At 35.4% G+C, this 12557-nt stretch overlaps 1 protein-coding gene across 4 annotated transcripts in view; it reads left to right on the top strand.

Annotated features, from left to right (window-relative positions):
- Window positions 1–10750: 10750 nt before the first annotated feature.
- Window positions 10751–12557, top strand: part of adgrb3 (adhesion G protein-coupled receptor B3) — a 216490-nt gene continuing 214683 nt past the window's right edge. For 2 of the 4 annotated variants that reach the window (XM_059025013.1, XM_059025011.1), the window contains exon 1: window positions 10753–11435. The gene's annotated coding sequence lies outside the window, so the exon portion shown is untranslated. Of the gene's footprint in view, window positions 11436–12557 lie in introns of all 4 variants that reach the window. The other 2 variants (XM_059025012.1, XM_059025014.1) reach the window with 2 other exon arrangements.

Raw genomic sequence — 12557 nt, 5'->3', positions numbered from 1 at the left:
GGCACAAAAAGGAGAAAGTTCTTATTCAAATGATCAATAAATGAGGCATGATTGTTGAATACGAAGATGACAGTGATTTTGAAGGTGCAAAAGCAACAAGTTTTGTTTTCTTTCAGTTGAACAAAAGATTCCTTCATAATCTAGATGTCATCATTATAGGAATACATTATTATTTTTTTTTATAAAAACAATAAAAAAAAAATTGAGAAGAGCACATTGTATTTACTACCGGTATGTCAAATATTAAACAATATATTCTGTTTCTACAATGTACATTTTCATGCAAGTTCATTGAGGGTATACCATATACCCGTTTCAAGTGGATTCAGACTTGTCTGATAGAAGGAATAATTCATCTTTTAGACATCAAACCATTCTTGCCTCCCTTCCCACAGACCCTCACTGTGTATGTAGGTAGAAAGACAAAAAAGGATGCAGATTTTGCTCTCATGTTTACTCTACTTTTAATAATCTTTTTTTATCTTAGCATTTGTATTATTTACACTTTCATAACCATTAATAAAAGAAAATGTAAGTTATATTTTGTATTCAATATAAGTATATATTTGTTAATATGGAAATATAAGAAAAAGAAACGTCAGGGATAAGAAGGTTAAACATACGGTACTATGATAATGTTCATATTAGAAACTGCTAAGATATATTCACTAGAACAAATGTGTTTAGGACAAAGGCATCAGAAAAATCTATTCTCACTACAGTAACTATCTTTTCATTTAAGAACAAAATACAAAACACTAAAGTGTTCATTAATACTAAACCATCTTTTACATAGGTGAATTAAATCTATTAACATATTTTATGTAATAGTTTGCTCTTTCATTTTTGTAGCTCATTGGAGGTGGCTTTCGTTTCACAATATACAGGGTAGTAAAGCTATTTATAGATGGCTGGCTATATAAATATGACAGTAACCATTTATAAACTAGGGTTGTGGTGTGTTTTTGCTTACATATAATTTATTTAGCAATAAATAATTCAGCAATCATAAGCTGTAAAAGGACACATTTAAAATCCACATTGAAGAATTTGTGTGTGTGGTTAGGTGGGAGGCATGACTAATGTATTAATTTAAAGGGGTCAGCCTTAATGGAAAAAAATGCTCAGTAGTGCATGTTTTTATTTATTATGAGGAGATTGTAAGTGTAAACTGTACCTCCGAATTCCGTTCATGTATCTTCCTCTTCCCTTTAGATTTAGATCCAGATTTTATGGATACTGTATTATAGAAAATAGTCTTAAAGACTATGTAGGTCATGATCTCACTTCAAGGTAACATTTTTAGCGTCATTATGCTCAGAACAGAAGACAATATCCTGTCTTGTGAAACCATCTAATAATACAAAAAGCTAAATACACCAAAAGTTATTTGTGCTATCTACTATAAGGTAGAAATTCCCTATACATAGATTGAAGAAAAAAGGGGTAGATCATTAAAGTCAACAAGTCTCTTCTTTTCTGGTTGACATTCAAATATTACCCCACAAGGAGGACACTAGGGCTGAACATTACAGGTTGTAGGTCCTCTAGCCTCATTGACTTAACAATAAATGATCAAGAAGCCGTAGGGAAATCTGTCTGTATGAACACAGTCTGTTTGTCTGGTTACCGTGGTCTGAATATGAAGAATAGTATACAAGGAACAGCATCAGTGGAGTCTGGAGCAGCAGAAAGGTTGTACATGGAGTGACGAATCACTGTACATGCTGAGTAAAGCAGATGTCTGGGTCTGGTGTCAACCTGGTGAACAGTACAGTGCACAATGACAAAAGTTAAACTGGCAGCTGCCAGTTCTATCATGTTTTGGGCCACCTTCTATTGGCTTGGACTTGGACCAATACTGTATTTACAGCAAAGGGCACAAACAGTCGTGATGTATTGGTTCATGACATTTTAAGTCAGTGAGCCAGGTGTTCTTTCTCGCTCTGTAACCAAGTGGTTTCAGGTAACTCTTCTGTAATGGCTGGCCAAAGATCTGACCTGAAAGGCATAGCAGGTTGTGATATATATATACACTGACAACTGATCACAACTGTCCAGTGCTGTAGATAAGAAATATAATGCAATACTACCTGCAACCTACAAAAATCGTGCATGAAGTGTGTCTGGAAAAATAAAGGCAGCACTTAATGCAGTTTTGGTGCTATCCCTCACCACAGAGGTAAAGGACTGGGACAGTACAGAATGTGTTACTCAGCATAAAAGTAGCATTCCTTGGAATTATTTGTTAGATAGTAACACATTAATTTTGAGGCACTGTCTCTCATTTGCCTTCTTTTCCTGTTGGCTGCTTAAGGCTGTTATGAATTATTTTTTAATTCAGGGTCAGAATTAATAAGGTCTATGCTTGAGGTAGGAAAGTCACAGTGAAGATGGCATTGGAGAGCGTTGTTAGGGAGTGAATAAGGAATTACGAATAATCTGAGGCAGCATTCCCCATTTGAAATCCACTGATGGTATATATATATATATATATATATATATATATATATATATATATATATATATATATATATATATATATATATATAAATTTGATCCCACTACTTGAGTTTCTTTGTATGAAATTAACTGTTAGCTGATGTCTTCAAAAGGGGGTTAGGATGGAGGCTTTATTTTACTTCCACTGTGTGTACCTAAAGTAGAATTTAAATCAATATATTCAGTTAGCACAGTCAAGAATTATCATTCACCAAGATTTGAAAACAAGTTCTGTATTTTGCTACTTCAGTAGATGTGTACAGTACTATCAATCCAAATGAAATAGAAACATTTGGATTTGCACTTTCCATATGTTTTTTAGGGCTGGCAGATGGAGTAGTGAACAACTCCTTGTATGGGTTCCTGAGTAATTACACTGCTCCTGGATTGTATACTCTGGGGCATATTTATGGGTTTGCATATGTTATGGGGTGTAATGGTCACCTAAATATAATTAGTTTAACCAAACAGCATTTTACTGGTTGTCTGATACTAGCTGGATTCTGGGCTGTGATAGCAGTGTAAGCCTAAAGTTTGCTGACATTGTAAGAAAGGTAGATCAGCTTTGATTTCTTACTATTTCCTCCTTCTTGTTTTACCACCAGACTATGCACATATAACACCATTAGAGATCATAGCACTCAGGGACTGAGGAAGGGTTTTTTTTAGTATTATTTTGCATGTGGAACTACTTTGGAGATATTCTGAAGGCAGTCCCTTCATGGTGTAAATAGGATTGTCCATTGCACTGTGGATTATAAATAAAGTGATGGAAAACCCTGCTTGCCACTTCTTTTGGTTTATGTGGCCATTCCTGATTGGATTAGTCTTCATAAACCTTTTAGAAGGATGGGTTATCCTTCATGTTCTGTATTCCATTGTACGAGCTGTTTTTTAAGATATTACATGGAGTGGATGTCTCCACTCTATCCCTGTCTCTGGAGGTATGCATACCTGCACTGATAATAATATTGACCTTAAAAAGAGACCTATCAAGCAATGTTAATGCTTATATTGAGAGTGAGAGTGAATATGTAGTTATATTATAAGTATTCAATATGTGTGGCCTTCTAATTATTGTTGTTTTCTTATCTTAATCAGATGCTTAAGAATGTGAATAATCAGACTACAAACGTAATTATGATCATTCATTATAAGGACACACTGACTGTATATTTTACATGTACTAGCCCAGTGGCACTCAGCTCTGGCCCTCGAGATCTATTCCAGTCCTGGTCTTTATTCCAACCAGTTAATTTCCTCTAAGCAGCTTCAATAAACGACAGTACACTAGAACCTGCTTGGAGTAAAATCCTGGACTGGATTAGATCTCGAGGGATAGAGTTGAGTACCACTGTACTAGACATTCAGTAATTTACTCCCTGAATATTGTGTGATAGTGACAGTATACTTTTTTTTTTTTTTAGGGAACAAAGGCAAATATAATTTTATCAAAAGCAGTGACATTCTTTTCTTAATTGAATGTCTTTTGGTTATTATTTTAATTAATAAATCAGACATTTGTATTCATACACAGTTGAACAAATGCATGATAAACACATGTACTGTGCATTTTTCTAGATCTGAAACAGTAGCTTTTTATTTTTAATACAAACCTTGCATGGGGGCAATATCTTATTTAATTTCGACCCATAATTTCTGAACCTTAATAATACAAGTTTATCTTCAAACAGCAGGCTGTTCGATTCACAGGGACTGTTGAGCAGTTGATTCTGCTCTTATGAACTTACTAAACAGTAAAGCAATTGTTATATGTGGTCGTTCCACTTTAGTAAAACATATTGTGCTGATAAGACAACTCTGCTTGCATGAGGAAATATCCCCCTGCCCAGGAAAGTTGGATAAAACCACCACTATGTTTATCAGCCAGAAGGAATGAGCAGAGTTCTATTCTCAGGGACAATGCTTTCCCAAACAAAGAAACCATGCATTACCATGAATATTTCAAGTCCAGCTGAAGAAAAAAAAAATGATATTCAGTGCAGCAATAGCTCAAAGCTTACAAGTACATACCGGCTTGTGTTTACCAACACTAAAGACCTATACAGCAGTAATCTTGTGTATACCTATTAACGGTATATGTACATCTTTCAGTATAAGACAATTACATTCTTTCATTTTTTTTTAACCTACAATGTAACTCTGTGGGATAAGCTACAGCTGGAGGCCATTATGATAGAAACCCAGCAAAATTCTGAAAATAACAAGGAGTTTAATAGAGCTCACATTACAACAACATTATTCAAAGGTTACTGTTTGCCTTCCCAGATATTCAACAGCATGTAATTTAACAGGATTTTATAAACTGGGATGTCTTTCTTTTTTGTTCATTGGGTAACATGTGGCATAACTCCCCTAGAGTGCGAATTAAAATAAATAGATATTTCCAATAACAGTAAATTACTGGGGGATAGTGTGTTATTTAGTCAGATAGTGCCTTAGCATTGTTAAATTCAGTGTCTTCCGCTAAATTCACTTTTCTGCTGTATGGTTGTTCATTCAAAAATACCAGTTGCAGACTTAAAAAATTCCAGGAGGAAACTGTGCAACTCGTCCTTAGAATGTACAATAAATGTAAGTCTACCCTTTTCTTGGAGACAGTTTTGTAGGATATTCACAGCCAATTTAGAAGCCTTTATGTTTTATTCCCCGCTTCGGTCACGTTGGAGTTGATTTAGTTCTGGTTCCGTTATTTTCCTGTGCCGTTTTTTCTTTTAAAGACATTTGAATTACTGGGATTTTGTCTGGTTCAGGAAATTCATCATACCATTCTTCAGCAGTTTTTCCATTAAAAACATTATCATTTGATTGTGGGTCTGACATTTGTTTTAGTTTGTGGTTACTTATCGATATTAAATGTTAGGACAGGTAAGTGGCGGAGGAATTTGAATCAAAGGTGATGTGCCTGTTGAAAGGTTGTGTGGGATTAATGTATGGCTGATAGAATACAACTAACCAATCAAAGAGCAGGATTTTTCCAAGCAGGTTTTCATTTGTTATCATTTTGTTAAGAAAGAGTATATATAGGTATACAATGTGTATTGTCTACTTTTTGTTTGATTAAGTAGGAAAGGAAAAATATTTTCTATTACTCTTACTATTTTCCATGATCTATGGGCAAATAAATCTTCTCCCTTCTTGTATTTATACAGTTTAAAGTGCAGTCTATTTACCCAGTTACTTTTTACAGTAACCCATTTTCCTTAATGCTGTGGAAATGTCACAAATGAAAGATTTGCTATCAACTGTGTATTTTTAAGTACATCTATTTTCCAGTTAACTAAAGAAATGGGTTTATTATAGTCTATAATTGGGTTTACACATTTACACATCTAGGAAATGTTATTAACTAAATTGCAGGATAAATAGGATTGTATAAAAGGAATTTATCAAATCAATAGAGGCGAAGAAAGGATTATTTACTGGCTTCACCAGAACGTTTTTGGAGAGAGATATTAATATCTGCAGCCACTGTCCTTGAACTAATTAAAACAAATGCTGAATCACTTAGAAGTCCTACATGCTAAATAAATAAAACAATAACCATGCAGTGGGAATATATACATTTGTTCATTCCCATTAACAATGCTAACATGCTTGTATTTGTATATATGTGCCTAGCTGTGTTACATGCAGTTAGTTTCACAGTGGCTAAGCAATTAGACACCTAACAATACAGTTCTATAGCTGTGATCCCATTAGACTGCAATTTGAACAACACATAAAACAAAGCATATACTGCCCTCTGATTACTTTTTAATTGCGATATTCACGCGATGGTGGGAAAGGACACGACAGAGCAAAACCATCAGTGTTTGAGGGCATGGTGGTTATGTATACTAAATAGTTGAAGGATTACCATTCAATTACTTGATATTATCCACTCCTAGTTTTAATACATAATATCATTCTTTTTTTATTATACAACAACAAAACACCACTCCTCCATTTTATTTTATGAAGGTCAGCCATTTTGTTACTACTCAATAATGGTACAGCAAATAAAGCACAGCTGAGAGATGATTCTAATTGATGACACCTGTTCTAAAACTACTGCTAACTAATGCAACGCTTCACACAGATGCTCAAGCGCTGCTCTTTCAATCGACTGCAATGCTTATTTCAGATAAAGGTAAATAGGTCTTTAAAAGGTTGTTGTGTAATAGTGATGATGGCATTGCTGTGGCATGTTTCTCTGTCATAACGAAACTCCTTCATTCAACTAATGACTTGCCACAGCAATGCCATTAGATGCTAAATCCCCCAAAAAAAGTGTCACTACCTTTACATTACAAAAATACAAAAGTAATAATTACATTTTAAAATATATATATATATATATATATATATATATATATATATATATATATATATATATATATATTGTAATATAGCGGGTTGTGAGAGATGGCAGGGAGGGGGTTAAAACCTCCCTGCAAGAGAAAAGATGTGAGAATGCACCTTTTGGTTAATTGTTTGATTGCATTGATTTTTATTGTTTCATTTAGTTTGCTAATTGTAGAACCAGGTGCGGGATTTAAAAGGAGAGCAGGCAGTCTGCTCGAGGCTGCTGAGTAGAAGGAGGCAGAAGGAAGGTGCTCTGCTTCCGAGCAGTCCTGAAAAGTAAGTGCTGGAGACCTGTGAAGTTTGTTTGTGTTTGTGGTGTCAGGTAAACGGCTTAGCCGTCCTGCAAGTTAGTCAGGGAATAACCGGTATAGTTAGTGCTCCAAGAGGAGCTAGATGTTTATTTTGCATTTTGTTTTATTTTGTCTTTATTAAAATATAGCGCAACCACGCTGAAAAATCAATTTCTGTGTGTGCTGGGTCGTATTTTTAAAGGGGCACGAACCCGAGTGAGTGCAATCGTGTTACAATATATATATATATATATACACACACACAAATTGCAAAACTTGCTTAAAGCATCTGTTATAACTAGGCTTGCAACTTTTCGATATTAATCGGTAAAGCTCGTTAAACGTCGAATTCCCCAAAAATATGAGTTCGACTGAAATAAATTTATATAGGATAAACGTCGGTAAAACCACTCGCTATTTTTTATTTTCTTACCAAAAATAATCATTTAGAAATCATCACTAGTTTGTGTAGTTTTCATACTTAACTTTCTGTCCCGTCTCCGTTCCGCTCTGAATGGCTAGAGGTCGCTGTCGGTCATCTCAGTGGTCCCTTCGTAGGCTACTGTAGTTTAACTGTTTCACCCTGTTCTGACAGATCTTGTTGACTGAAGCCAGGGCCGGCGCAGGGATTTTTGCAGCCTGAGGCAAACTAAATTTTGCCGCCCTCCCTTTTCACTCTTTTTTTTTTTAAATGTGTATGTATATATATATATATATATATATATATATATTGTAATGAACTGCTGCATTGGAAGTGAAACAAGACTCAGGCAGACCAGATGGGATTACAAATTTGCTGCTTTTAATTACTGCACTAAATAAAATAAAATAACAGCAAATCTCTGTTTGGGCCGGGGTTCACGCCAAATCAATAAATAAAAATAACTCCCTCGCTCTCTCTGCTTTCTCTCACTTTCCTCTTCTTTTTCTTTCGTTCAACACTCTCACTCGCTCTTGTTCGCTGTTCTTCCGACTCACTCTGGGCTCTTTCACCGCTCCACAGATAGGCACTCGTTTCAGCCTCCCCCCTACTAATAGCTTGGGGGAGGGTCCCGCACACACATACACACACTAACGGCGTGCCCTGTACCCTTACAATACACAGAACACTAAACGAGACACAACAAACAAGACACACAAGACAAATGTCCAGGACGATGCCATCGTCATGGTCGTTACAATTTAAAGTATAAACAAATTATTGTACACCAGATGATGTTTTTTTTTTTACATCATCACAAAACTATATACAACTATATTCAATCATCACTCTGGTTACAGATGGTAGTGACATCTACTGTCAGCTCTAAAATGACAATATTTATGATCATTGGATTCTACCACCATGCATGAGCTATACGCAGGTTACTTCAAACACATCCGATTTGCATTGTACCTTATTCGTTTGTACCGTATTGCGTTCCTTAACTACTATAAAACTGGTATCTAACGTGTAGGTTAGTGATAATTGTGCACAGCAAATCCTCTGGTACTTTTTTCTATAGGCAGATCCTTGACTTGAGAATTAACTTTAAATAACAGAATCTTTACCGATGTGTTATAAAAATGCTTAAATAGCATGAAATCATTGTCAGGGAAATCCAATAATGCCCCACCCCATTTGAATACGCAAGGAACTGCATCCTTTGCTTACCCTGTTCTGCCTATATGGTTAAGCCGACCCTGACTGAAGCAGTGCTAGAATGCTCTTGTTCATTTAAATGAAATCAAGACCTGCACCAACTGTGCACTTTCATTTGCCAGCTACACTGCCTGTCATTCAAAGCGCCTACTTTGAAATTAGCAGGTGTAGGTAAGCTTTTGCTATAGGTCTATAAGTATACGGTGACAGTTACTAGTTTGATTTGAAAATGGGGCTCAAGAAGAAAACACTTAATGAATATTGTACACAATACCCTGACTGATGGCTGAAGTCTCCGCGGTAGGACGAAGCGGGCCAGTCTGCCTTGCGTTCCAGTGAATCCAGCTGTGCTGGTTCCGCTCTGACCAAACTTTTTTTTTTTTTTTTTTTAAAGCATAAAGGTCGATTTCACCCATTCTCTGCTTGAACTGAAAAGCAAAGATCGAAAAAAAAAAGGTAAATTCTTTCTAAAATAAACCCTTCGATATTAATCGTCGATTTGGCAAAAAAAATAATTATTGAATAGTAGTAAGCCTAGTTATAATACACACCAATTTCTTGCCTGCTATTGTGGAACTGTTCGCTCCTAACAGACCGTTCGATCACTGTTCTGAGGTACCACGAGAGAGCCCCTTTTCATATGAGTCACTTGTTTTCAATGGCTCTGCATTCCTTCATTTGCATTTTACCCGTGGTATGGAATGCACAAGTGTAGCATTGAAATGCATACAAGCAACACTCAGTACATTTTTCTTAAATTATTGTAAAAATATATATTTTATTAAATAAGAAAATACATGTTTACTGTAGATTTTAATCTTTCGCACAATTTGACACCTAAAAGAAATGGCAATTCATATTACAGTAGGTAAGATTTACTGGAAGTATCTGTGTATGCTCTATGTTATTTAAGTAATAATCTACAAAATGTGATTCACCTTTTTAGTACCAGAACTTTATAAGAGGTATTTACAGTTAACAAACTTTGACAATACCCCACTTGGAGTGTTGATAGTAAGCAGTTACAATGTCAGATACACAAGTCATGTAAACACAATTTTAATTAAGTAGCTCATATTATTGTAGCTGGAGTCAAGGAAGCTGTAATGTCAAATGATCATGTAATTTCTACGGATCCAGGTAACAAACAAAACAAAACAAAAAGAAAAAAAAAACAACAACACAGGCTTGCATTCAAGATGACAGCCATACAATTGAGAATATCTATCTATCTATCTATCTATATATATATATATATATATATATATATATATATATATATATATATATATATATATATATATATATAACCATTGAAATGATTGCAAACAACATCAAAATGGTAGTGGAGGGATTAAAAACAGGTTTATTTGTATATTGTTGACCATTCTTCCTATTATTGCTAGAACCCACCTACACAAATTCAAATTGCATAATATGTCGCCCGCACATTTATAATTTGACAAATTGTATAACTGTGCAGCTATGAATTCATGCAGTATCCTCTGAAACAAATAACCATTCCTTTCCACACATACAGGCTTTCTGCACAGTTATAGATCGGGTTGTTTTACCTCAACCTTTATAGAACAGTCCCGAACACAGCTGAAACGGGTTGGATTCTGAATTGCCTTGGGAACAATTATACATTTAAATAATCTAATGCAATATTGTCAGAAACGAGCCACCCCTTTAAAAAAACACCAACGCTCTTATTAACTCTACCACAGCACGAAGTTTGGTGACGACCTTTAGGAAGTAGATATGGCCAAATAATTGCAACGCCAAAAACGAATAAAAAAAAGAATCAAATACAAGATCGAGACTCTGCCTCTTCAACACCTACTTAGTAAGCACATTTCCAATCCTCCCAACCCCCACAAACCTCCTTAACAATAACCAGACCTGTGACTTCCCCGGTGTGGTGCTGATGCGATAGCTCCTTCAGGCTCAAGAAACGGTGGATCCAGGGCACGTTTACCACCCTGCCTCCCTTTCTAAACTGGAAGCAGTGGGCAAACGGTGGAAAAAAAGTACCAGACGCAGCAAGTACCGTCCTACGTACTTTATCTTTGTGGCTGTGACGTGATATTGCAGCCCCAGTCCTGAAGCTGAGAGAACAAGCAAGCCAGAGTGCTTTCCGATCTCACTCAGCATTCAAACATCTTCAGTCCATCAGCCAAGCATTTTTTTTTCGACCTGCTGCCTGTCTCGCAGTATCTCTGGAGAGACACGCGGATAGAAAACAAGAAAGGAAAGAAGACCCATTTATTTGCTTGCATTTCATTAAAAATATATATATATATATATAAATATATATATAATTATATATTCTGCAGCGATTTGTTTATCTCTTTTAATTAGTTTAATTGAAGGCACTCGCAATCTTTTTCCTCCCTGTAATAAAATTTGGACATTTGTGGTTCCGTTTTAGTGGAAGAAGCAAGGGGAATGAGCCAGGCTGGAGTTTGATAGCGCATTTCCCCCTACAACTCACCGTCTTTTTGTTGAACTGGACTTTTACTGCAGGCAATGGGAAGTGTTCATTTTAAAGAAGGCAGTTTTTTTTTTTTTTGTTATAACTAATGTGTGCTAGTATGATGGAAAAATAGCCACCGCTTCAAGAGTGTAAGGTAATTTATGTATGTATGTATGTATGTATGTATGTATGTATGTATGTATGTATTTACTTATTTATTATTATTTTTATTTTATTTAATTTATTTTTTTTCCGTAAATTGTACAGCAAAATTCAGCCAGGCAACTGCTTAGTTTAGGTCCTCGAACAGGCGCCTGCAGCTGTAGTTTGAAAGTTTAAGTGGCCCATTATATAAAAAGAAGAAAAAATATGTTTATAATCAATTTAGTATTGGTAGTTTTTTGAGCCTTAGTAATATGAGTTTGGCATTATTAAAAAATATTATATTGGGGTTAATGAGAATTTAAGAGAGGTGAAATTCAGTGTGTTTTTAGTAGGACGTTTGCTAAGGATGGAGTTATGGCGCCGTCTATGTTTCATTAAATGTGTGTCATCGAGACTGGAAATTATCAATTAAGATGCCCAGGCTAAAAACATTTTCTTGGAAACTTATCTTTGATTTTAAAATGTTTAGATTTGCCAGCAATTTATCGTGTTTAATTGTTTACCTTTAGGCTATATTGTGCAAGTATACGCATGGTATACAAAGATTACATAATATTGTTAAAACAAAAAAAACAAAAAAAACAAAAACAAAAAACAGACATCAAATATAGTTTTTGATAATGAAACACACGAAGTATCTATAAAAAAAGGTTCACTGCTTGTGGAACACTGCATATTGGAATGTTGCGCACCAATCGGTACTGTATTACAAGACATCAGCACAAGTCCGCTGCATAATCTACATACAATAAAGAACATTTATATCGGTGGTATAGTTGATTCTATAATGTAAACCAGTTATTTCCCAATACATATAAATCAGAGCAATTTAGAGGCTCCGCTTAGAGAGTTTCTCGACACCATCTTCTTTAGCATTTCAACGCCTACACAGTCCGCTGTGACAAGGCACGCAGCTGCATTGCCTGCAGGATTATTAATGCAATCAATCAGAGGGACACCGCACACCATTTTTAGCCAGTATGGCATTTGTTTTTATGCAAAACGTTAACAACATGTTTCAGACCTAAATATGAAATATCCATGACAAAGATGAGCGCATCCTAATAATGTAGAATGGGGCAGGTGAAAACTCCCACCCAGTGTATTTGAT

The sequence above is a fragment of the Acipenser ruthenus genome, chromosome 6 (assembly GCF_902713425.1).
Source record: "Acipenser ruthenus chromosome 6, fAciRut3.2 maternal haplotype, whole genome shotgun sequence".
In the NCBI taxonomy this organism is placed as follows: domain Eukaryota; kingdom Metazoa; phylum Chordata; class Actinopteri; order Acipenseriformes; family Acipenseridae; genus Acipenser; species Acipenser ruthenus.
This window is presented reverse-complemented; position numbering and strand designations above follow the sequence as displayed.